The sequence below is a fragment of the Halyomorpha halys genome, unplaced genomic scaffold (genome assembly GCF_000696795.3).
Source record: "Halyomorpha halys isolate HHAL.00 unplaced genomic scaffold, Hhal_1.1 Scaffold18.1, whole genome shotgun sequence".
Taxonomy (NCBI): Eukaryota; Metazoa; Arthropoda; class Insecta; order Hemiptera; family Pentatomidae; genus Halyomorpha; species Halyomorpha halys.
In genome coordinates this window covers 582,393-606,529 of record NW_027114407.1, presented here as the reverse complement: position 1 = coordinate 606,529, position 24,137 = coordinate 582,393, and the positions used below count along the sequence as shown (strand labels likewise).

General features: G+C 29.8%; 1 protein-coding gene across 2 annotated transcripts in view; it reads right to left on the bottom strand.

The window, feature by feature from the left end:
• The window catches only part of LOC106680437 (probable multidrug resistance-associated protein lethal(2)03659), a 155,032-nt gene that overhangs the window by 64,686 nt on the left and 66,209 nt on the right, over positions 1 to 24,137 (bottom strand). For both annotated transcript variants that reach the window (XM_014420155.3, XM_014420164.3), the window contains exon 2: positions 17,603 to 17,640. The gene's annotated coding sequence lies outside the window, so the exon portion shown is untranslated. The remainder of the gene's footprint in view (positions 1 to 17,602; positions 17,641 to 24,137) is intronic.

Below are 24,137 nucleotides of genomic sequence, written 5' to 3'. Positions count from 1 at the left end.
TTCATTATACTTGAATTTTCTTCTTGAATTAACACCTTTAAGATATTTTACAAAATAATAGATAATTTTGTAGGCAATAGACAATTTTTTTAAATGGTCAATTGTTAAGTGGTCTCTCATTCTATACTCAAATTTTGCAGTTCTATGCAGTTTTAAAAGGTATACGAATAGATTTTCGAGCCTTTCTTTTACAGTTTTAGAGTCATTTAGTAGCAATCAAAAAAGTGAGAAGATATCTCTAGGAATCCGAAATATCATTCTATATTCTACAACGGCATACTGAAGAAGTAACCAAGGACGATTTTGGTTATAATTCAATGTATAGAATCAAAATATAAACATAGAGATTTTTTTTACTTGCGTAATTTAATGCTACGTGTTTATCGCCATCGATTCTTTTTTTATCTCTTTTATGTTGGTTGATTCTCTGAAGGATTAGACCTGTGTAAATGATGACAGAGATTCCAATTTGATTTTTAATATTAGATTTTTTATTAATATCTCTGGATTATTATTTGTTATCCAGCCATAAATTTTATTCGATGCCCCAGTTCATAAGCCCACATAATTAAAAACTTCCGATCTGTCACAACTATAATCTTATCTTTAATCTCAATCTATGATCTCTATATTTGTATTTCCTTAATTATGTTATTCTACTAATTCCTTATAAACAAAAAATTTTGATATTTTAAAATGTCTCAATTTAATTTTTGTTAATCAAGAAATTTTCATTTTTTTCCTATATATTTTTTTCTTTTTTCTATTTCGATTATCTGCAATTTGTAGATGTTATTTTTTACCAAAATTTTTATATAATTTATTTTTAGTTATTGTATTTTAAATAGTATAATTTTGGTATAGTTGAAACTTAAAACAAAGTTTTTAGTAAATTTTTTTGGTAGATTTATTTAAGTTAGTATTTTTTCTTTTCTTTCGTACTCAAAATTTTTCGACTTTTTCTTTTGTCTTTTATTCGTATTTCTTAATGTTTACTAATATATTTTTTGTTAATATACTTACTTTATTAATATACTTTACTCTCCCTGTACGAATCAAGGCTTCTCGAGAAATAGACATTCTTCTATTTAGGCTATAACACACTACATTCCCACGCCAATAGTAGAGTCCTCCAAAATATTAAAATTTTTTTCAGATAGTAAAAAAACTTGTAGAACAATATTAATTTTAGTTCTTTATTATAAATTTTATCAAGTTAAAATACTTTCTTTCAGTGGAGTTGTCGATTTTACTGTTTTTGGCTATCCTGAGCCTTTATTTTTGTGATACCAGAAATTACCTTTTCTTGTAGCATTCCTTGACAACACATATTTCATTATTTATGCATCGCATGAGATATATTGATTGACTTTTTTTTACTTCTAGAATAAGTATTATCGGCATCATTATAACATATCAATAAAGTATTTATAATATATATTTTTAGTGTACTTATAATGATTTATATAGCTGTTCGTGATATATAATGACAAGAACCATGAGTGGCAGGACATGCAAGGACTCCTATTCCTTCAGAACTATCCTTCGCAAGGCTGGCAGTGTATTGTCATTTATATTTCTTCTCATTGTCCTAGGCTATGATGATGATGATGACATGACAGGAAGAAGGGCACCAACTGCCTTCAAATTCATGACCATACTCTTACATGGCAGAAGCAGGGCATAGCAATGTAAACGCCCATTTTCACGATACATGGTTCAAAATTGAAAACGTTTTAAGTCTTCAATAACCACTCAAACCCTAAATGTCCAAAATAAGCATGGGTTTATTATTATTGTTTATTTGTTTATTTTTTGTTACATAGTTTTACGTGTAAATTTTTGGTCAGTTCATAACTTTTTAGTTACTAAGAATGGCACAAAACATTCTCGAGGTTTATAACGGTTTCCCGTCCTCGAAGAATAGTACGCAGAAAATATTTGCTAGTTTTCTTTAACTGTTCTCATGAGTATTAAACTAGACGTGGGATTTGTATAAACGAAACTAATTAACATTAATTGCCATTTTTTTTCCTGAAAAGCTGGTTAAGCAGTGAATTTTTTTTAAACTATGACTATAATTTTATACTAATAGCTAATTGGATAGTGTACGTCTAACTTATTGCATCTTGATAGGAAAAATTATCATCGAAACAAAATTTCTGATCTCTTTTGAAAGATTCGGTAAAAAAAGCAAATTTTATAAGAAATTAACAACTATAGAACTCTTTTCGAAGGAAATTTAGAATAATAGAAATACTTTTGGGTGTATCAGCAAATTAAAATTGCGTTCAGTTATGTTATCGTCCAATTTTTTATTTTATACAAATTTTAGAGATTTATTTTGAAAATTGAATATAGTTTAGTTCCTTACCCTCCTTGTCCTCTCCTCCTCCTACCCCTCAAAAAAAATTAAAATAAAATAAATTTGTCGAATAAATTTAATAAAACTAGAATTAAGAATAATGATACGTTTTTGAATTTAAAAAAAGGAATAGAAAAATTTTACAATTAATATTTTGAAATTTTTGTTAAGACTACTTACATATATAATTAATATATATACATATATTACTTCCTTGTAAAACAATTTTTAAAAATATATAAAAGAAGATGAAAGATAATTCGTTTTTAGAAGTACAGTAGATAAGGAATGACATACCGGGTGGTTTTAATTTTCAATAGACTCTTGTTATCATAAACAATGAAAAGAAACACAATGATAGACTTTAATGTAACTTAACTAACAATAGATTACATAAACATTTGGCTGATAAACAAGTGTCTGTTCTATGTTTAGCAGTGTTTGGACATGGTACAATCCGAACGGTATAGCTACTCTACTCAACCTATTAATAGAATAATTTAAAAAACAATAGCGTGGCTCCAAGGTACCAAACTAATCAGGGCCGTATTGGAAGTGGTCAGTCACTAAGATTCAGATTATAATAAGCTATTTTTAAGTACGGTTTCACTAATCCTAAAAAATGTTATGCTATAAAAAGAAAAATTAACTCTAATTAACTAATTTTAAAAATCTTTAAAAAAATACAAAAATTAAAATAAGGCAATTGTTGAGGTTGCCTAAATAGAAACATTCAAATTTTCAAAATTCAACAGTCACTGACTATTCCAATTCTAGCCAATTTAATTATTATGAGGAATAAAACATATAGCTAAGCTAAAAAATATAAACTCTTGAAGAAGTTTGTCGGGGGTGCGGTCAGCAAAGAACAACATAAATAAACAAAACGATATTTATTTATTTTATACCGACGTTTCGACCTGAGTTTCAGGTCTTCATCAGGGGTTGTGGCTTGTAAAGGGGAAGATGGTAACTGTTACCATCTTCCCCTTTAAAAATTATAAAATTTAATTATCACATTACATCATCATACTTATTAGTACGCAAAGTCTCAAAACCAGGTCAGTACCAAAAACAAGAAAACCAAACTCAAATACCATGATGAATGAGGGATTCAGAAGGGCATGAAGCCCTAGCGAATTGCGGTCTCTCCTTTTACCATCACTCCATAAATAACTAAAGTCGACATCATCATCTAAATATTATTTCTACAGGAGTGATTCCTTTTCAAGGAGAAGCACTGAAGTATTGTTTGAAACAAATTTTTCGTGTACGTGCATCTAGAGATAAAATAAAGAATCAAACCATTGTGTACCATACTACTTGTCAGCTGAACAAAAAATTGTATTACTTTTAAAATCATTCACGAGAATGTTTAACATTTTCTTGTGGCATCTTTGATTTCAAGTCATGGATTTGAAATATTATATAAATATCTTCGTAACATTCCAGCCACATTTCCGCCTTCCATAAATGGCAAATATGTGATTTTAGTTTAGTATGAATTTTCGTCTTTGAGCTAGGTTGTTCATACGAAAACCATTTTGTGAAACTTGGTTATCTGAACTCAAAACGAGTAATACCGTCAGAAACATGAATTTGAAATTTTTCACGATCACAATATTTTCCCTTATTCTGTAATTCATATATCGATAAGTGGACGTGTTATTTTATCGATAATAATACTAAATTATTTTAAATAACAGACATCGAGGTTTTAAGGGATCTTCAAGAGGATCTTGTTATAAAACGAGTTGCTTCGTCTCGACCAAGGTTCGATATTTTATATATATGAAGATGGTCAGGGTTGCGGTCAAAAGTGAAACAAAAATAGTTCACAACTATTTATTTTCCGACGTTTCGGCCCACTTTGTAGGGCTTCATCAGGTTCGGTTGAACAGAAAGAAACAATCACTGTTCGATATTTTAATTTCCTTTTAACAGCCTTTCCTTACAGAGGTACCGTTTAATGATGGCAAAGGGGGAAAAGTTACGAATTGTCTTAAGAAAAAAATTTCAATATTTTGGAATCACTAAAGCTAAGAGTCAAACAAATATTATAAAGTTCATCTGTGGCCAAAAATTCTTTTTCTATTAAATTTAGAATGAGACGTAAGCCAAACCTCACACAAATACGCAATTATAGCGCCATGATTGTTAGGACAATAGACAAACATGGTGATTTACACCAAATATCTTACGTAATTCAACAATTCAATTGTTTAAATAATTATAAATTAATACATAACATAAGAGATGACGCGTACAAATGATAAGCAATTATGGTATCGTTATAGTAACACAGTAATTATCAATAAATATCTTGTGTAATCGATTAATTTATTAGTTTAAATAATTATGAAATTAAGGCATATAGGGAATGAGTAGTGTAATCAAGTTTTACAAGTAAACTTAGAAATCATCACAAGCTATGAACCTATGACTTGAGATTTTTCAAATATTTGTACAGGTGATCTTTCAGAAAAATTTAAGTGCAAAGGTAAACTATAAAGAGTGCATTTAAAATTATCGAGTATCGAATCCTTCCACAGTAACCACTACACTCTATCATTTTGTTTGTTTTGTTTTATTTATTTTTTTACTTCTTCACTACACCAAGACTATCTGATTTTTTAACATTTATGGTGAAACATGTATTAATTTTCGTAGGATGTTTTTATTTAAATGTCATCGATAACTAAGAGGTATTTCATAAAAATTAAAACATAACAAGAATTACTGGAAAGAATATTCTTATTAAATTGAGGAGGTGAGCGGAAAAAGTATTTGGGTCATTCAATGTCAACTCAACACATTTTTGGACCTTTGGACACCTCAGAATTCTTTTCGAATTTTTCACAGGTGTTGCATAGTCTTGGAAAAACTTGGAATTTTATTAAGATACGTCCCCTAATTTTTGAACGACAGAGCTGTCAATAAATTAGCTAAAAAGCAGAAGGTTCCCAAATTTAGCTGGGTGGGATATGTCATTTTGCAGTAGACCCCATGCCTTTTCATATCATAAGTTATTATAATAAGTTAGCAGTTCCCAACCGCCTAATTTAAAATTTTTATTTTAATTGTCTCAAAAAGTACATATTTCAAAATGTATTCATTGAATAAGTTTTATTGACGTAAATAACAGGGAAAAACATAAATGTGGGATGGACACGGCATCATTAGGGATATTCATGATCTTTAGTTTAACATTTTAAATGGAGAAATATTTCCTTCATTGACATAACATATAGCATGGCTGAGTCTGCTAATAGGTCTGCTAAATGGAGAATGACATCACGCAACAGACCAGCTTTGCTCGTAGTTTGTGTTTGTATTGTGTTAGTATTATTTGGGATGTTTTATAACAAATAAAGCAATGAATGGCAATAATAATAATGTAATGACAGTTGTCAATCAGCACATCTTGTGATCCTCTTCCTCACAAATCAGAAAATCAACAAGATACTCAATAGCCAAACTTTCACACAGCTTCCACTACTCACTCAGTTTAGGCATGTTGTAATAAATTACTTAGAGGTAAACAATAACGTGAATCTTATGCATTTAACATTTAAAAGACTTTAAATAAGACTGCACAATCCCATACCAATAACATTCAAAATAGAAAACATTTTACATTTAACACAACATCATGAATACCTCTATTGCTGAAAAAATTAAAGACCGCACCACTTTCACGAATTCAACTCTTTATTCACATTAATTATTTCAGAAACGCTATATATAAATATACTGCAAACATGAATAATGGTTTAATTAATAAGTAAGGAGAGAAATTTATCAGGAGATTTGAAAATTTAATTTTCGAAAGTTCCGACTGCATTAAAAAGATTTTCATAAATATTTTTGGGAATGTAAGGACTTAATTCAAAAACAGATCTCAATAAAATTTATCAGTTTTCCAAGTCTCTACCTATACAACACCTGTGCAAAATGTCACAAAAATCTGAGAACGTAACTACTCAATTAGGATAAAAAAATTTGTTGCATGCTTCAGAGTTCTTATCAAACTGTAAAATGTGGAGAAATAAATTCTATGTGAACAAGCCTAGAAGTAGAAGGGTTTGAATATAATACTATGATATCAAATACGGATTTTTCATCAAAGGCTACACCAGGAGCTGATGCGTTCAGCTAGGTTTTCCCTAGAAGCCATTTAAGGCACAGGTCCCCACTTTATTGGAGCAGAGAATGCCCTAAAAGGATCCCCACCCCGAACTGATTCACGGCTGATTGAACACAAAGTAAATTACTGCTTGCAATTGTGGACTCGACTTTAGGCAAGAGAGGATTCCAAGACCCCTTTTTGATGGTCTACTGTCTGCGATAACACAATAGCACTCCAATAAGGCACAGTAATCGTAAAAATGAATGAACGACGTAGTGTAGATTTCATTTTTGTGATATTTCATCTCAAATATACACCAGAGCTCATAAATAACAAATTAATGCTTCTTATCTCTATCGCTTTTACTCCCCACACTCATTCATTCATTTAAATGAATGAAAGAGATATCATGACTTAGCCTTATTGGTAAGATCAGTGACTAGTTCTAATAATTACAGGTTGGGGAAGACTCAAAAAACGTTTTATTTATCTCCTCTTCTTATTTGTTTATAAAGGTCCGATTTGTACCATTTTGTGTAGTTTCAAAGCCATACGACACTCTTAAGTTTCATTTAATTGCTAAAACATTGTCAAAGTTATTACATTTTTTGTAAATGTAGGTAGGCGAAAATTATGTACTCACTAAATTTAAAATTTTATTTCTCTATTGTTATAAATATTCGCAAGTTAGGGATATCGACTTTATCTCTCCGGAGTAAAATTTCATATGCATTTTCATTATACAGGCTGTTTCAGGGTTAAGTGGCCAAACTGAAACTATGAACTAAGGACCTCAAAACAACAAAAAAGAAATTTCCTCTGAAGGTATGTGTTTAGGTGATGGATTAGATAGAACACGGTTTTATCCCTAAATAATTCATAACTATGGAAATCTTTAGGTGTAAATATATCCTAAACAAAGCGTCTGCGGACATACCTTCAGAGCATTTTTTTTTTCTTTTTTTGGGGTCCTTAGTTCATATTTTCAGTTTGGCCACTTAACCCTGAAACACCTAGTATATTGTAGTGATATTTTACTTCTCTTGTAACATAAATAAAAAATGTAAACTGTCGCCATGAACATGTTGATGAGACATCAAAAATTATATTGTTCAATCTTTTCGAATTGATGTGAAGATTGCCAAAAATATAAAAAAATAGTTGATTAATATCAATAGTGTGGAGAAAATAACTAACTCCAATATAAACAATGGAAGGTAAAGAAAAGTATAACTTAAGAACCAGGGCAGGTAAAAATTTAGAATATATAGATATGAACTCAAAGTAACAAGTCTTGTATAAGTATCGCCAGAAAAAGTTTATTTATTCTAGAAATAAATTGCAATTGTTTTTGCTAATTCATAAAAAATACTAAGAGTCAAACATGATAATTTTGTAGATAGAAGTAAACAGTGAAATGTTTAATTAAATTTTATTTATTATTATTCTTCATGAACCAATGAATATAATAATTTTTAAAAATAAAGTATTTAAAGATATTTCAAGTGAGGTAGTGAAATGGAAAATTATTAAGAAGAATCATCAAGAAGAAATCATCGATATGAACTTAATAAAAATTTATAAAAATTCAGCTTACTGAAATAGGACAGAATGCTGCATGATACTAGGATCTGAGGAACCAACAGTTTATTTCTAAAGGCTCCAAAGAAACTGATAATTCGAATAGTTTATCTCGTAAATCAATAGCCTGTTCCAAAATAAAATACATAAATAATATGAAGGAATGAAACTAGTCATTTTATAATAAAATTAAAAAGATTTTTAATTTACGGAACAGACCCTAGATGTTCAAGAAGTCATAAGTGGATAAACCTATGGTTGTTCAAAAAATCGTCTAAGTTTTGATACATACTAAGAACACTCGAAAACTCGCAACACTATAAGATGAAATAGATCTCAAGTTCGTCAAGTGTAAGCGGCTATGGTAAGCCAGGAACTTGGCGCGGATGGGGGACGTCGAGATTCCAAAGGAAGGCCTTGATCAGGAAACTGCATGCCAAAAGGTGTAGGGAGAGCGAATATTTGGATGATCGGGTTCTCGGAAAGCTTAAGAGTACAGGATCTCCGGAATATTATTATACGGAACTACAGTATTGTAAGAAGCATACATCTACAAATAATTTTAAAAATTAGTTTTCACCTCACTTAGCAGGGAAAATTATTTCTCCTAATAAGCTAATAAATATAATTAGGCAGTGAATTAGGCCTTTGTTTTTCGCTTATAGCTCCTAAATGGCGCATCCTATAGTAAACTACTTGTTCTCGCTGCTTCTTCGTTTTCAATAACTGATCTGAATTATTACAAAGTCCAAATGCTGCCAGAGGCTTATGACCATTATGGTCTATGGCAACTTAACTGAATTGTTGTTAACTTCTGGTACTCATTGGATGCAGAATTGAATGCTCTTTGATTTTTTACGGCATACCTTTTTCATTAGGATGTACTATTCAAGAGTAATACAAAAAACAAAGACCTAATTTATTAAATTAATGAGCTGCGTAGTATGGACTCTATGACCGTTTCTGTGTTAAGTGAGAATGAAATTAATTATTTAGTTTAGAATTATGTATATAATTAATCTACCTTTTGAACCTTATTAAAGTATAAATTTGAACTTAAGATGTTTAATTTTTTTTAATAGTTCATTTATTGTTATTTACAATTTGTATAAAAATATATACAACTAGTAGATTTTCTATAAGTTATAAAATGACATGATATAAACATGTACAGAATCTACCCATCGATAGAACTCCAATAATATTTCTAAAGGGGAAGATCTCGGGGCCTTAGTCTTATCAGACGCCTAGAAGGATTATCAAGTTATGAAGAGGGGGGGGGGAGCCAGGTTAGAAACATTTGAGTTTGGATGGTTGGGAAGTTTATCATGGAAGGATTGGAATCTGGTTCTGGCCAAATCGGTAAATGTGGAACATTGAGGTCCTAGACGGTGACGAAGTAGGGAGCATTAAGAATTTTAGACTGTAAGGATTATAAAAGATAGGCCTTTCAATAGTCATGTAGATCAGTCTTTTGTAATGGACTGGAAGTTTAGACCGTTTGTCTAGTAAGTGCTGTAATAGTCGAAATCGAAGAGCATTTTCCTGCCTTTTCAGTCTTGTGTGAGGATTCCATGTCAGTCGTTTGTCCAAATGTAGTTCTAAGTAAAGGATCTGTTCGACAGAAATAAGAGGGATATTATTAAAGGAACTTATGATCTTTTTAAAATCATTCGCTAATATAAGTTTAATGAGTTTGATTTTGTGTATCGGGTTCATGTACTAAAGATAGAGAAAATTCAAAATTGGTGAGAGGATGTCGCGCCACAATGTACGTATATACGGACAAAGTGAATTATGAAAACTGGAAGGAACTGGAATTCTGAGTTTTCAGGTTATGAGGATAAATACAAGTAACAGCTGCACAAATTACTAAAGGTTTTTAATTATAGTTTTATTCATTACATGAATATTTTGAATTCTTCGCGACCGCTATGTAAAAGGACCAGCTGTTCATATCGTGTTCGATGTAGTTAGTTGCCTTCAATTGTAAGTTCAAGGAATACTCATTGACGGTCCGGGCTACAACGAGTTTGTATCTCGCCAGCTATGAATTCATCTTAATTGGAATTGAGAATAAACAAGCTTCAACAACTCTCGAGAGATAAAACATCGGGAATGAGGTTCTAAAGGGACTATACTGTAAATTAAGTTAAATTAATGTTTAAATAAAATTAATTTTATCCAATTTAAGTCTCAAAAAAATCTTCGTTTCTTATCAATTATTAACTTGGGCAAAATTGCTTGAAAAAAGTTTTTAAAATTGATGTGCTTGTAATATTTATATTTAAGTAATAGTTTTGTTTGTTAAAATTGTTAAATATTATACGTCTAATAAAAGATGTTTGTGACAGATTGTCCTTGAGAATGACCAATTTGGCCGAAACGTTGGAGTTTTATAGAAATAAAGATTGTTTTAAGACTTAAATTAGATAAAATTTATTTTATTTAAACAATAATAACCAATCTCAAGAAAGGGATAAGAAGCTTATGAATAATGTAAAATTAACTTCACACAGAATTAATATCTAATATAACTGATAATTAACATTTTCCACAAAGGAGCCACTAAATTAGATATGAACATTATGCAGCCTTTATGTCGTGCCATATTAGAATGCAGAATAGACATTAAAATTAACATAATCATTTAATCGACGTTTGAGGTCTTGGACCAACCAAAAAATAAAATAATAACACTAATTTCGCGAAATTTACTTAAGTTTAATCATTATATCTTATAACTGTATAAGTGATTTATGCATTATGCTAATCTATATCGAGACTAGTTCATCTCACAACCATGGGAAAGTTGTACTAATCTATAATCCTTTATTACTTTAATTGCGTTTCATATTGTTTTAGGAATAAACAAATAACTGAAAAATAATTTATTCCAAACAATAACACATATAAAACGTATCTGTTTCTATAAGGATAAAGGAAACGAAATAAAACAAAAATTAAAAAGCCAGAAACAATTTTAAACTCCATAAGTAACTGTAAAATAAATGGATTGTCTTTGCCCATACCAAAAAAAAAAAGTTGAAATTAAAAATTACTTTGTTTCTTAAAACAAAGCACCATTAACTTATAATTTCCCATACAATTGTTGATTTATAGATTATATTTTTATTTTTTAAGACAATCCGCAATGAAGGTGATGTTTGGTTAGTTATCTAAAGGTGGCCTACCTATTCTAACCAAGGTGGGGGTTCAAGTACTTTATTTTGTGGGTCCGTCACTTAATGAAAAAAGTCAAAGCCCCCAGGGCGGATCCGAAGCGGCGCCGCCCGCAGATCTCAGAACGATAGACTTAGGCCTTACCATCTGAGCTACGGACAGCCAAAGATCATACGCATGACTCGTCTAATGTTGCCAAATTACAAGTAATTACAATAATTTTAAAATGTAGTTTTACGAAAAATGGTACTACAAACGTCAATGAAAAGGTATAAAACGGCCCGTTTCCTTTAGAACCAACAAATGTCAAAAAAAAAGAATTTCATATCTTGAACACGTCACATAATTTTTGAATGGGTGAAAAATCCACCTCACATTTTTCAATTTACACCTCCACGAGTACCTCAAAGTAGGGATGGGATATCGATATCGATATTTGGTCTTCGATATCCGATATTTTGATATCGATATCGAGTAACCGATAAAATCGGAATATCGATATCTTCCTTCGATAATATCGAAATATCGGTTTCTAAAAAAAAAAAAAAGGTCGCACCTTAAAAGTAGAGATATATAAAAGAAATATATCATTTATATCCGATATCATTTAATCTAAATATCAATATTTGCTAAAGAAAATGTGTTAATTACAGTATTTAGATATTGATATTATAATATTGATGTCATATTCATTTCGATTATTTTTTATTTGTAACGTTAGCAACAATATTCCGATATTATTTTATCAAAAGATCGATATATTGTTACAATAATATAAAATCCATTCGATCTTTGATAATGTTATTAATATCTATATCAATAATTGAAACAGTATTCTAATATTAAGGAGGAAGGCTTATTGTTTATTATAAAGATTCATTCTCGACAAAATTATTAAATATTAACTCAGTTCATGGTAAATTATAAGAGTTACAGTTTATCCAAATATAAGTTTCACTAATAATAATATTTCTGACCTGGAAATTACTATTTTATCCATATATAGACCACCTCGGACAAAAATCAAAAACTGTATCCAAGAGTTGATTGAATTGCTCATAATTAGTATTTTATGACTGATTTTACATTACAAATTATGTAAAGTTTGATTGTTTCAATTTGCAATAGATAGATAGATGTTTAGCCTCGGTGCTATAAATGTATCAGTAAAATTGTTATTATGAGTTTTGAATGATACCGTGAGTTACGCTTCTTTCTGTAAGAACTAAATACCAACTACGTTAAAATAGGAACTTGAGCATTTCAATGCAATTAGTTTGAACGCAACTGGTCAAAAATTGTATTACGTCTTTCCTATATGGAGACATTTGTAATTAGTCAGCTGTATTCGGCTTTTGTTTCTAAAATGGTTTTTGAGAACAAGTTTAGTGAATAAATCTTTATTTACTCGTAAATGAAAGTTTCCAACCATCAAGAATAAGACGGCCGTTATGGATAGGATTATCTAATTTTCTACGAAGTGTTTACATATTATCCTCTACGGCTCTCTCTATATGATATTTTAGTCATTTTAAACAAAATATCGATATTTAGATAAAATAATATCAGAATATTGTTCTTATATACCATATCGATATTACAACAATAGAAAATATCGAAATAAATATGTAATTATCAAAATAAAATATCGATATTCTATTTTTATATTTTCTTCAATAAAACAATTATATTTTAGTTAATATTTTTTATGTTTATGATATGGTTGTCGTGGTGATTTTTTTCATTGTTATTAAGAGTTTCTTATGTATTTTGATAAGGTATGACATAAAATAAGTCTTCCAATATCTTGCTGTATCATTTTATAATTATCATTACTTTAATTCGTTAAATTTTCGACATCGATATTGCGATATTTTAAAATATCGATATTTTAGGTCCGATATAATATCGATATCGATATTGCTATCCGATATCGATATCGATATTTTTCTTTCGATATCCCATCCCTACCTCAAAGGTGACAGAAGGCAAGTGGTTAGAATTATGGATTAGAAAATCCCAGAATAAACCGAAACCATGAAATGATATAATTTTAAAGGCCTCCTCAAGGACAAAAATATATAGTACAAAGTGCTTTTCCAGGAAGATATAATTATCAGAAAAAAATAAAGAGCAGTGTGTAACAAAAAAAGATGATTTTAAGAAGAGATGAAAATACACAATTGGGATTCAATCAGATATACTAATGGAATTAATTATGCAGTCCAACTTCAATCCAAATGAAAAAGCATTCCAATCAGAAATCTTATCAGAATATATTTTTTATAAAAAAGAAAGATAAAACTTAAACTGTGGACTAAGAATAATTAATTAGATCTATTTGATATCATCCTTTGCAAGTAAAGACATGACAACAGAAAGAAATCTTTTATGTATTCTAGCTGTCCAATACCAAATGGTAAAAATGAATTTTCACAGGAAATTTTTCCAAAGAACATCTATGAAGGTTATTACAACAGACCCGCTACACAAGCTATAATTTATTTTTGCTGACTTGGTCAGTTTTAAACAATGACAATGGCGAAATTCCAACTGGTTTAGTAATAAACCATCCATTTGATGTTTATTTATTACACAATACTTATCAGAGCAATTCAAATATTAAATGAAGATCTTAAAAAGATATAGTACAGGAATTCTCATTAAAAAATAGAGCTTTTAAGTGTCTCAGGAATAGTACAAATATTTAAACTAACTTAAAAATATTACTGAGTGATTTTAGCGTAACACATTCCTCAGGTGACTGAAAGTGTACATAAAGAGATGAGAAAATAAAAATTCATATAATTAATAGTTCCCAAGTTTTCAATATTTAATAAAAGTTGGTAGCTGATTGGGAAAGGTGCGATTAATAAAGGTAACTATAGAAAATGGCTAATAGATATCTTTTTCAACACAAATAAGAGTCCCGAATAAAGTTAAAAAAAATACATGAAAGAATAATCGTAAAAAAATTCTATGAACCGATAATACTCGTGCTTAGTGTTTCGTTCTCTTTAGAAACTAAAACCTATTAGAAGGATGAAAATATATTTATTGTCAAACTGTTTGGATGATGCTCAAAACTAGAACTAGCGACTTCATATTCCGATATCTTATGACTGGCTGGTTAATACAAGGAAAAAGATACGTAGCAGAATGATTGAGAGTCCATGCAGATTTTGATCTTGAGGACTTATTAGGCCGAAACGTTTGAAATCCTTAACAAAAAATAATTCAATAATTTTAGTTAAAAGCCCATTACAACTTATTTTTTTATCTTTCATTTACTCAAAGAGTGAATACTCCACTTTGATGTGATATTTTACACACTATTTTGAAGGCAAACTACTTTACCGATGAACTAAAACTATATAAAAACAAATTATGCGGGGATAAATCGATTTCGTGATGCGAGGGAACGCTCAAGATGAAACGGTAGTGGAGCAGAGCAACACTCGATTGCATTTAGATTTAAATATCTCAAAAAACTAAAAATCGTAACTGCATACTATAAGGGAACTGCCGAGCATTTCATCCTCTTTGTATTGAGCTTATAATTTAAAACTGTATCTTGACGCTACACACAGATATTGGGACGAAATGTGGAAAAGATAGCACCACAAATGAAATCATAACGAACATTATATTATATTTAAACATTATACTGGAAACATTCAATCAAATTTTTACATTTCTTCTTTAGCTATAACAAGTCATATCAAAATTTACTAATCATATGAATGGTAATGTAAAGTATGTAAATAAGAAAATAAAATAAATAAGAATGTTATTGTATTTTTATAAAATTTAAGACATTCCCTCATGAAATAACGTATAAAAATGCAGGGGTGCATTTTTTATACTGAGTAAAGTATAAAAGTACCAAGACTAACAAAAAATTTTTATTGTTATAATTTTTTGTCAAAAATGCACGGTTTCTTCTTCACGTTTCTTTTATTTATTAGAAAACCCATATACAAATTGTAATAGAAACGAAATCGGCATTAGAGGAATTAAAAATCGGTTTTAATCGTGCTAACGGGAAGTCACGTTGATTTTAAACCAATATGTTAAAGATTTAAATTCTCGTGAGGAAAGAATGCGATTTAACAGTTAGCGAACGTAGAATAAATTCTATGTGAACTACAAGCGAACGACTGGGGATTTCCTCATGGGTTCGTGCTCCCTTAATTACCAGACCTTGAAGATTATAAAGCTTCAATGGGCAAGAGTGGTCAATTTAAATTTTAATCGATCTTCTGCTAAAAGATGACATTTAAAAGGCATCCCTTTAAAAAAAATCCCAGATGTTATGAAACAGTTTTCCGCATCTCTATAACAATCGTTTAAGCTTACCATGATTGCTATTGAGATAAGAAACGTTTGCCTTTCTCTGATTTGCGTTTCATATTTTTACTTATCAGTCATTCTTCTTAATTCTCAGTTGTAAACCGCTAAATCGTTTATAAATGACATGTTTTGTAGATTATAAGGTTCCATACAAAATCAGGTCCAATCTACTTTAATCCAAGGCTTTAATCCACTAATTACTAAGTTTAAAGTTTAATTGAACAGTTTAGCTCGAAAATGAAAAGTCCTAAGCAATTGTAAGAGCATATTTATGCCTGAGATGTAACAGCAAGGTTTCCACTTAACAGGAACTAAGTTGATCTATTTTCAGCTCCTGAGACTCTAAAATACCAATTTTAATAGGAAGTTGGTGCACCGAATTTTACTTGCTCCCTCACCATCGAAGTCTGGTTCATTTGATCAATGAAGTGAAAAAATTCTGTTTAAAATTTATTTTTTAAACATCGAGCAACAAATTTGCTTCCGTATCTGTTTCAAAGTGGTGAAATTCTTGCTAATTTGATTTTAATGATCTTTTTTCTGATATTGTTGAAGATGGTACCTCGATGGTGCTATATCACATTTATCGAAGTCAGTGCATGGACTTTCGCTTACTCATTCGCAAACGCATTTTCCTTGGCACAACCGCACCTAAAGAAAGACTTGTCCGATTTGGCCCTTATAAATTATAAGTGGATGATAGGGAATAATTAAACATAACTATTTCAGCTTACGCTTACGCAAACGTATTTTACTTGCCATTCCTATGTTTACATAAAGGCTTCTAAGATTAAGTTCGAAGTTGGAGGAAGGTTGGAGATGAATTTTAGAATAGCCACAAGCTAACATGCAGAGGACGCCTCCTCTTACCGATTCATAACAATATTTCCAGTTAGATTCCAAATATTTCACACTAATTATATGCCTCTACCTAAGAAAGTACTTAAATTCTTAACTAATATTTCTGACATAATGTGCCATGCAAATATTAATATGAATTTTATTCCTTTCATTGTCTCTTATTTTGTTAGACAAATATTTCCTAACATTAACTTTTACAATAGATCAAGAAGTATTGATTACAATGTACCTCTATTATATGTATATATTTTTTTTAAATAATTTATTTATTGTTATTTACAACTGTATACACTTATATACAACAAGTAAATTTGCTGTAGGTGACATAGTGACATGATACAAACATGTGGAGAATCCACTGATAGAACTCCAATAATTATATGTATATAATGTATGGATATAACAAATATAAAACGCTCTATTTACTCTCAACAAATATTCTTGTTTAAAATAGTATCAGAATAGTAAGTTTTTTTTTTGTTTTTTTTATAGCTTAGCCTATGGATAAGAGTAAATAGTCCTTTATCACATTCCACCCACTACTTTCACTTATGATCTAGACAAAGTATTTTTTTAAACACTGTTCCCAGCGTAAATTTTATTATCAAACAATAAATTATTCTTTATTAATTATTATTTTGAAATATAGGCAATCATATACCTACTCAACAGAAATAATACGGAAAACTTACTTAACATTTACTTGGAAAACTTTTTTTGTTTTGAATAAAAAAAAAAATGTGACATTTGAAATTAAAAACTTAATGAGCACTATGTTTAAAACAGATATCAATTAAAAGTCTTTAATAAGTAAAAATGCCTCGATACATATTCAGAATACTGCATAAAAAAACGGGAAATAAAAACAACAGAATTCATGAATGATACAAATTCTCTACATATAAAAAAAACATATAAAATTTAGAAAATACTGATATGGTTCAATTTTCTTAAATAATACGCCCCCGCAATGGTTTTTGCTTCTATTTAAAAAGGAAAATTAATGGTTTTTATTAATATACAAAATATTAATATTGTATATTTTATTGACTGTAATCACAGTAAATTATATGCCAGTATTTGAAAAGAAGTGCTAACATAGAGATGAAATATAAAACTATTTTAATTACCTCGTTTTTCCTTATCAGTAATATTGTATTTCCTCTATCTGAAACGAAAAGAAAAAAAAAATTAGTAAAACGAAACCTTGGAGTTATTAAGGTTGGATTCTATTATCATAAATATTTTTAAAACTACTTTTAAAAATACTTTTAAAAGAATATATAAATAAATTATTTTACAAAGTCACTTCGTTTAGGATACATAAAAAAAATAATGAGGAAACTGGAAGGAAATTGCCATAGATTCACACAATTTTTTCCTTATTTACCTTTGACCTTCGATCACCTAACATTTTATAAGAAACATGGACTTTGAAAGTTAAAAGTCATCCAACCAAATAATCATTAATTAAAAATATGTCAGTTGACTAGAGTCATATTTCTAATCATTTGAAGATCAGTGATTTAACGTTAAAAACACGCGCTAAAAGAAAGACATTACTCCAACACCAACTGAATTCTAGTACAAATTTTCAACTCTCTAACTCAAATATTAGGAGGGTCTGTAGAGATGAACAAAACATAAAAATCAACGGAAAAAAAATATTGTAAAGTACGACAATTTTACTGAAATTCACTCCTACTTGTACGGTATTTGATTTCATTGTGGAAATTGTTGCCCTGAAGAAACTCTATAGGGCGGATCTTTTCACCCTTGTTATACGATTTGTAATAAGTTTAATGAAGCATAATTTAACACAAAACTAAAATCCATAAGATAAGATCAAAAGATATCCCTATTTCCGTCATACCAGTGAAGAGGCGAGAGGGATGCGCTGGGATCTCTTGAGCTCTGCTCTACCCTTCACACGTGGGGATAGAGTGGGCTCAGGGATCCTCAGGGCCCTGTTTCATAATAAAGTACAAACTAATACTATCAGTCTGGTAGATTTATCTTAATTCAATTACAGAGGCTTGTATAATCGTAACTTGTACTTTAGTATTTTTTAATTCCTGTAATATCACTAATGGTCATCCCTATCATGAAAAAAATAAGTATTAGTATTATTACCACACTAGTTTCTACACTTGCACTATGAACTAATATGTTAACTTTCATTATGAAAAAGGGCCCAGGTCGATTGTGTAAATATTGTATATATTATTTTATCATTATGTTATTTTATTTATTTATTTTTCATACAGATAGTTTGATTATGTTCATCTTTTGTTTGTATATATTTTAAGAGAGTTTTTTATTATTATTATTTTTTTATGATTTTGTTTTTCTTCTTTTTTTTATTTTAGTATGTATGAGATCATTCATCACTATTACCTATTCCCCACAACTGTGTGGCAGTTTGTAATATCTATCAATTAAAAAAAAAAAATTTCCGTCATAGTAATAGGGATATGTTCCTCCTCAATGAGTAACTACCGAACCCGTTAATTGCTTTCCTATAGAATCCACAGCTGATCAATTCAATACCGAACTTATATTAATTTAAATATCATTATTTAGATGATGATGACAAAGACAATGATGAACAATATAAAACTTTTATCTTTAAAACTTAAACGAATGACGTACCAGAACAAAGTAGAGCACGAGACGGAACATTAAGTAGAAAACGATAGGGTAAATAATTTATTAGGAATGGCTGAGTATTAAGGACAAGGCTGAAGAGCACCTCCAATCGATCCCGGGCACAAATGTCTCCCTTGCCCTCCCCAGTCGAGACCAACCTTCCAAATGATACCTTTTCTGAAATGAAAATGGCTTCCTAAGGAAGAGGACTTGATCAAAGTTTCTAGTTTATCTTTTAAATAATTCAATCGGTATACATTTAAGTCATTCTCTATTACATCACCAACAGTCCAAACCTTTCGGCCAATTCGGCCATCCTCTAACACAATATTTTTTTTTTTTATATTTACAACTGTACATAAATACATCAAGTAAATTTGAGGAAATCATAATGCTAAGGTAAAAGCATGTAGAGAAACTACCCAACGGTAGCACTCTAAAAACATTTTTACAATATAAGGTCTCGAGGCCATCTTCTTTTCAGACGCCTCGGAGGATTCTCCGGAATAAAAGAGGAAGCAAAATTAGAAACTAAAGGACAATCTTAAATATAAATTTACATCTCACATCCAATTATTTAAAAAACGTCTTGCACGTTATTCTATCCAGGTCATAATTACAAGTCAAATTACCCTACTTTGTTACAATTTCAACTATCTTTGTTGATAGTGTTAAGTTGATCTAAAAATAAAAAGTTTAAAAATTAATGAAATTGTTATAAAATAGAATTGTATGTGAGGTGTAAGTTTATATTTATTCTTGAAGATGGCCGAAACGTTTGGACTATTTCTGATGTAATAGAGAGTGTTGAGACTTAAATGGATACCGATTAATTTATTTAAAAAATAAATAGTAGTCTCAAGAAATTGAAAAGGTTATATATAAAATTTCAATTTTATTTTCTAATGTGTATAGAACTCCTCGCCTCTTTCCGAACCATAAACCATTAACGTCATCCTAAGTAGAATAAACAAATTTTGGAGACCATCCGACTAGATTATCCGATATAGGTCTGAGTATAGGTAAGCAAGAACATTGAAGTTTTGAGAAATTATTCAAAATTTCTCAGAAATAAGTCTTTGAACCGCACACAACAGTAGGAGAAAATATCCAACATTAAATTTTTACTATTATAACCATATAATACTAACTCAATAAATCATTATATAGGTCCGAATAATGAATATCAGCTATGTTACTGGCGAGTATACAACAGTTAGTTGTCTCCGATTTTCCAGGCTAAACTTTTTCTCTTTTAATCATTTATCCGATTCTTTCACAGTTTTGTATTTGTACATTTCGTATTGCTGTTCACAATGCAAAAAGGTTGATCAATTCCAATAAATAGAATTCGAGGTACCGTGAAGGACGATTTTTTAAACATTCGACATTTAAGCCCTGTTAAACTATTTCAATAAGGATAAGAACTAGCTGATAATGACGGTCACTAGATTTTACATTGATACTGATTAATCAAAATTGATGACATTGGTAGAGTTTAATAAAAATTGTTAGGGCCGTTGACGAAAAAATTTAAAAATATATTATATAAAGTGGCACGTCCGGTGGGTTAATTTTATAGAAAAAATAGCTGTCAAATTTCAGGTACATACCACCTTTAAAAATGTAATTTCAGTTTTGGCCCAAAGGGGAAGAAAGGCAGTTATTTCACCCCAATTTTTGATTACTTAATTGAAAACTATGTATAATTACTAATCAAAATTGACGAGTCTGCCAAGTATACGTAGGGGGAATAAAAAATGGCGGCTTTTTAAAAAAGTTAAAAATAATTAATTTCTAATATTTTAAAATTTTAATATTCGGAGCTCTATATCTTGAAAACTACCAACAACAATAGAAAATCTAAGAGATAATCATTTAAAGTAGTGTAAATTTTCTAAAATTTAAATCCTAATAGGGCTATTTACGTTCAATAGTTCTCCAGATATAGCTTTTTTAAAAGCAGCATTTCATAAAAATGTTGTATGGAACGTACTGAAAGATCAGTAGTTAGTTAATTTATTTTGAAAAATCTATTATCAAAAACCATTTGACTTACAGATGCCCATTAGCACTCAAATTAAAGCTAGTTTAATGTGCTATAAAGTAGTTTATGATGTTTATTTTCGTAGGAGGAGTAGTTTTCATGAAATTTGCTAAAATAAATTGATTTATAGTTGTCCGGACAAATTTTCATTTGCCAAATTTATATTTATAGGTGAATATCATAAAAACTACTACCCCTGTGAAGATAAGTATCATAAACTACTTTATAGTAAGTTAAATTTCATTTATTTTGAATGTCCTGATATTTAATTTATTTTTTCGTTAGAAGCAGGCTCAGATAAATTCTAGAGATGAAATTCTTCTGGAACATTTCCAGCCTGCACAAAGTGGTTATTAGATTCTAAAATCCTAGTGACAGCATCGTTCTGAACAGATCAACTCCTATTATAACCATTGAAGTAGAAACTATAATCATATACCAAATACTAAACCAATATTCCAATGGGTTGTAACAGTACAGGTCTTAGTAATAGAAAGGAATTAAAATAATTTCCCTAAAACGGTTCAGAATGAAATCTGAAAGCAATGTGATTATAAAATTTAGATACTTTTATTTATATTCAATAATAGATGTAACAAATTTAAGTTTATATAGTTTATACTATTATTATTAGAAGTTTTTTTTTTTTAAAAAAGGAAAATGAATCGTTGAGACAAAACAGCACTACGCAGATGTATACATTGTACCTTTCCGAAAACATCCTCAAGAAACATATCACAGCTTATCAATCGTCAGTAAAACAAACATGGCTAGAAAACAAGTTGGAATCAACATTTCAATCATACCTTCAAAACAAACGGTTCAAATGTATATTCCAAAGTTTAAAAAAACAAAAAGATATGACCTTACAATTCTCGAGTTAATTAAAAAACTGGAGGTCTATAATTTATTTTAACTGACTATCCTTAGTAATAGTCAGAAGGTTTGATGCTGATAACCTCCATGCAGTACAAGAGCCCAAGAGGAGAAAAAGTCAGTTATTTCACCCCAAATTTTAATTACTTTAATGAAAACTATGTATAATTAATAGTCAAAATTGATGAGTATGCCAAGCATACGTAGGGGGAATAAAAATGGCGTTTTTTTAAAAACGTTAAAAATAATTAATTTTTCATTCGGAGCTCTATATCTTTAAAACTCCCAACAACAATAGGAAATCTAAGACAGCAACATTTAAAGTAGAGTAAATTTGCTAAAATGTAAGCTAGCTTCTATTTGAGTGGGCCAGACATCTGTACGTCCTATAGTTCCTGAAATAAAGTTTTTCATAAATCAAACTTATTGCCCAAACAACTATAAATCAATTTATTTTAGCAAATATCATGAAAACTACTATTCCTACCAAGGTAAAGGTCATAAGCTTCTTTATAGTCCATTAAACTAGCTTTAATTTGATTTCTAATAGACATCTTTACGTCACATAGTTCCTGAGATATAGATTTCTCAAAATAAATTACTAACTACTCATTCGGTTCTATCTGCTGTTTAATCCATATTCGCCCATAAACACCTAGTACGGTTTTTCCCACTCTAATTTTTAGGGAATGTATGGGATATTACCTGGATGGCCCCTAATAAATTTTATCTAATTATGCAATTAATTTTCCTTGACACATTGATATTTCCAAAACGGCTCGCCCGATTTTGTCCAGAAATGGAGGAATGTTGTGGATTAGTTCACAACTTTGGCATCAATTTAATCAAACTACAGCTTCTAATTTCGTTAAGGCATGCGCAAAAATAGCTGTTTCAGTAGATTTTAGTCTTAAACTTCAGATTATCGACGTTAAATACGAAATAAAGGTAATTATGTACACGATAGAAATAGTGAGAACGCATTACTGATCTATTTACTTGGCAGAATTTTATTTTCTAATTCTAATTAATACAATGGCCACACAACTTGCTTTCTTTTTGTCGCACATTTTGACTGGATAAATGTCAGCCGAGATCTAACTTATTTCCTAATATACAGCGATATTCATCATCTTAAGGCAGCTTTTTAGATTTTGGTTTTGCCTGGGTTCAGTGAAGGGAGGTATTAGTACAAGAGCCGGGAAGAAAAAAAGGTAGTTATTTCTTCCCAATTTGTGATTACTTTAATGAAAACCATGTATAATTACTAGTCAAAACTGATGAGTCTGCCAAGTATAGGTAGGAGGAATAAAAAATGGCGCCTGTTTCAAAACGTTAAAAAACATTAATTTTTCATTCGGAGCTCTATATCTTTAAAATTACAAACAATACTAGAAAACCAAAGACTACATTATTTAAAGCAGAGTAGATTTGCTGAAATATTAGCCCTAATATAGAGAGCTATTTACGTTCAATGGTTCTCGAGATATAGCTTTTTAAAAAATTAAAAATAGCCTTTGATATAGCCTGGATGTCTAAAACGTATAATACTACAGGAAATTTTTAATTCTAAGGACAATATTTTTTTTTTTTTTACTTCCTACGCAAATTACACAGTATCCCTACCTACAGTAGCAAGAAAACAAAGAGGAGGAAATTGAGAACAAGTGGGTTAAGGATCTACATAGAACTGGATTAATATGCGCAATAATGGCCACCGAGAAAGGTATATTTAACACATTCTAAAACAATAACTTAACTCTTTTTCATTACCACAATATATTGAGCAATATTTCATTACCATCTACAGACAGTCAATATACTGTACAATAATAAATATCATGGCGATAATATATTCGTTTAATAAAAGCATCCTCGTTCGAAAATTTACTGATCAGTTAGGCAAATAGGGCAATGAATTCTCTAAACTATCGTTCTTATAAAAAAAAAAGTAGTCAACGTAATAATTTATATTAAAAAATTATGATGCGTTGTTTTTTCTTTTTCAAAATATTATAGAACTTATAGTGGTCAATAGATTTGTAAGATGTTTTGGAATTTTTATAAAGATAAGAAATTTTACCTCTGTACTT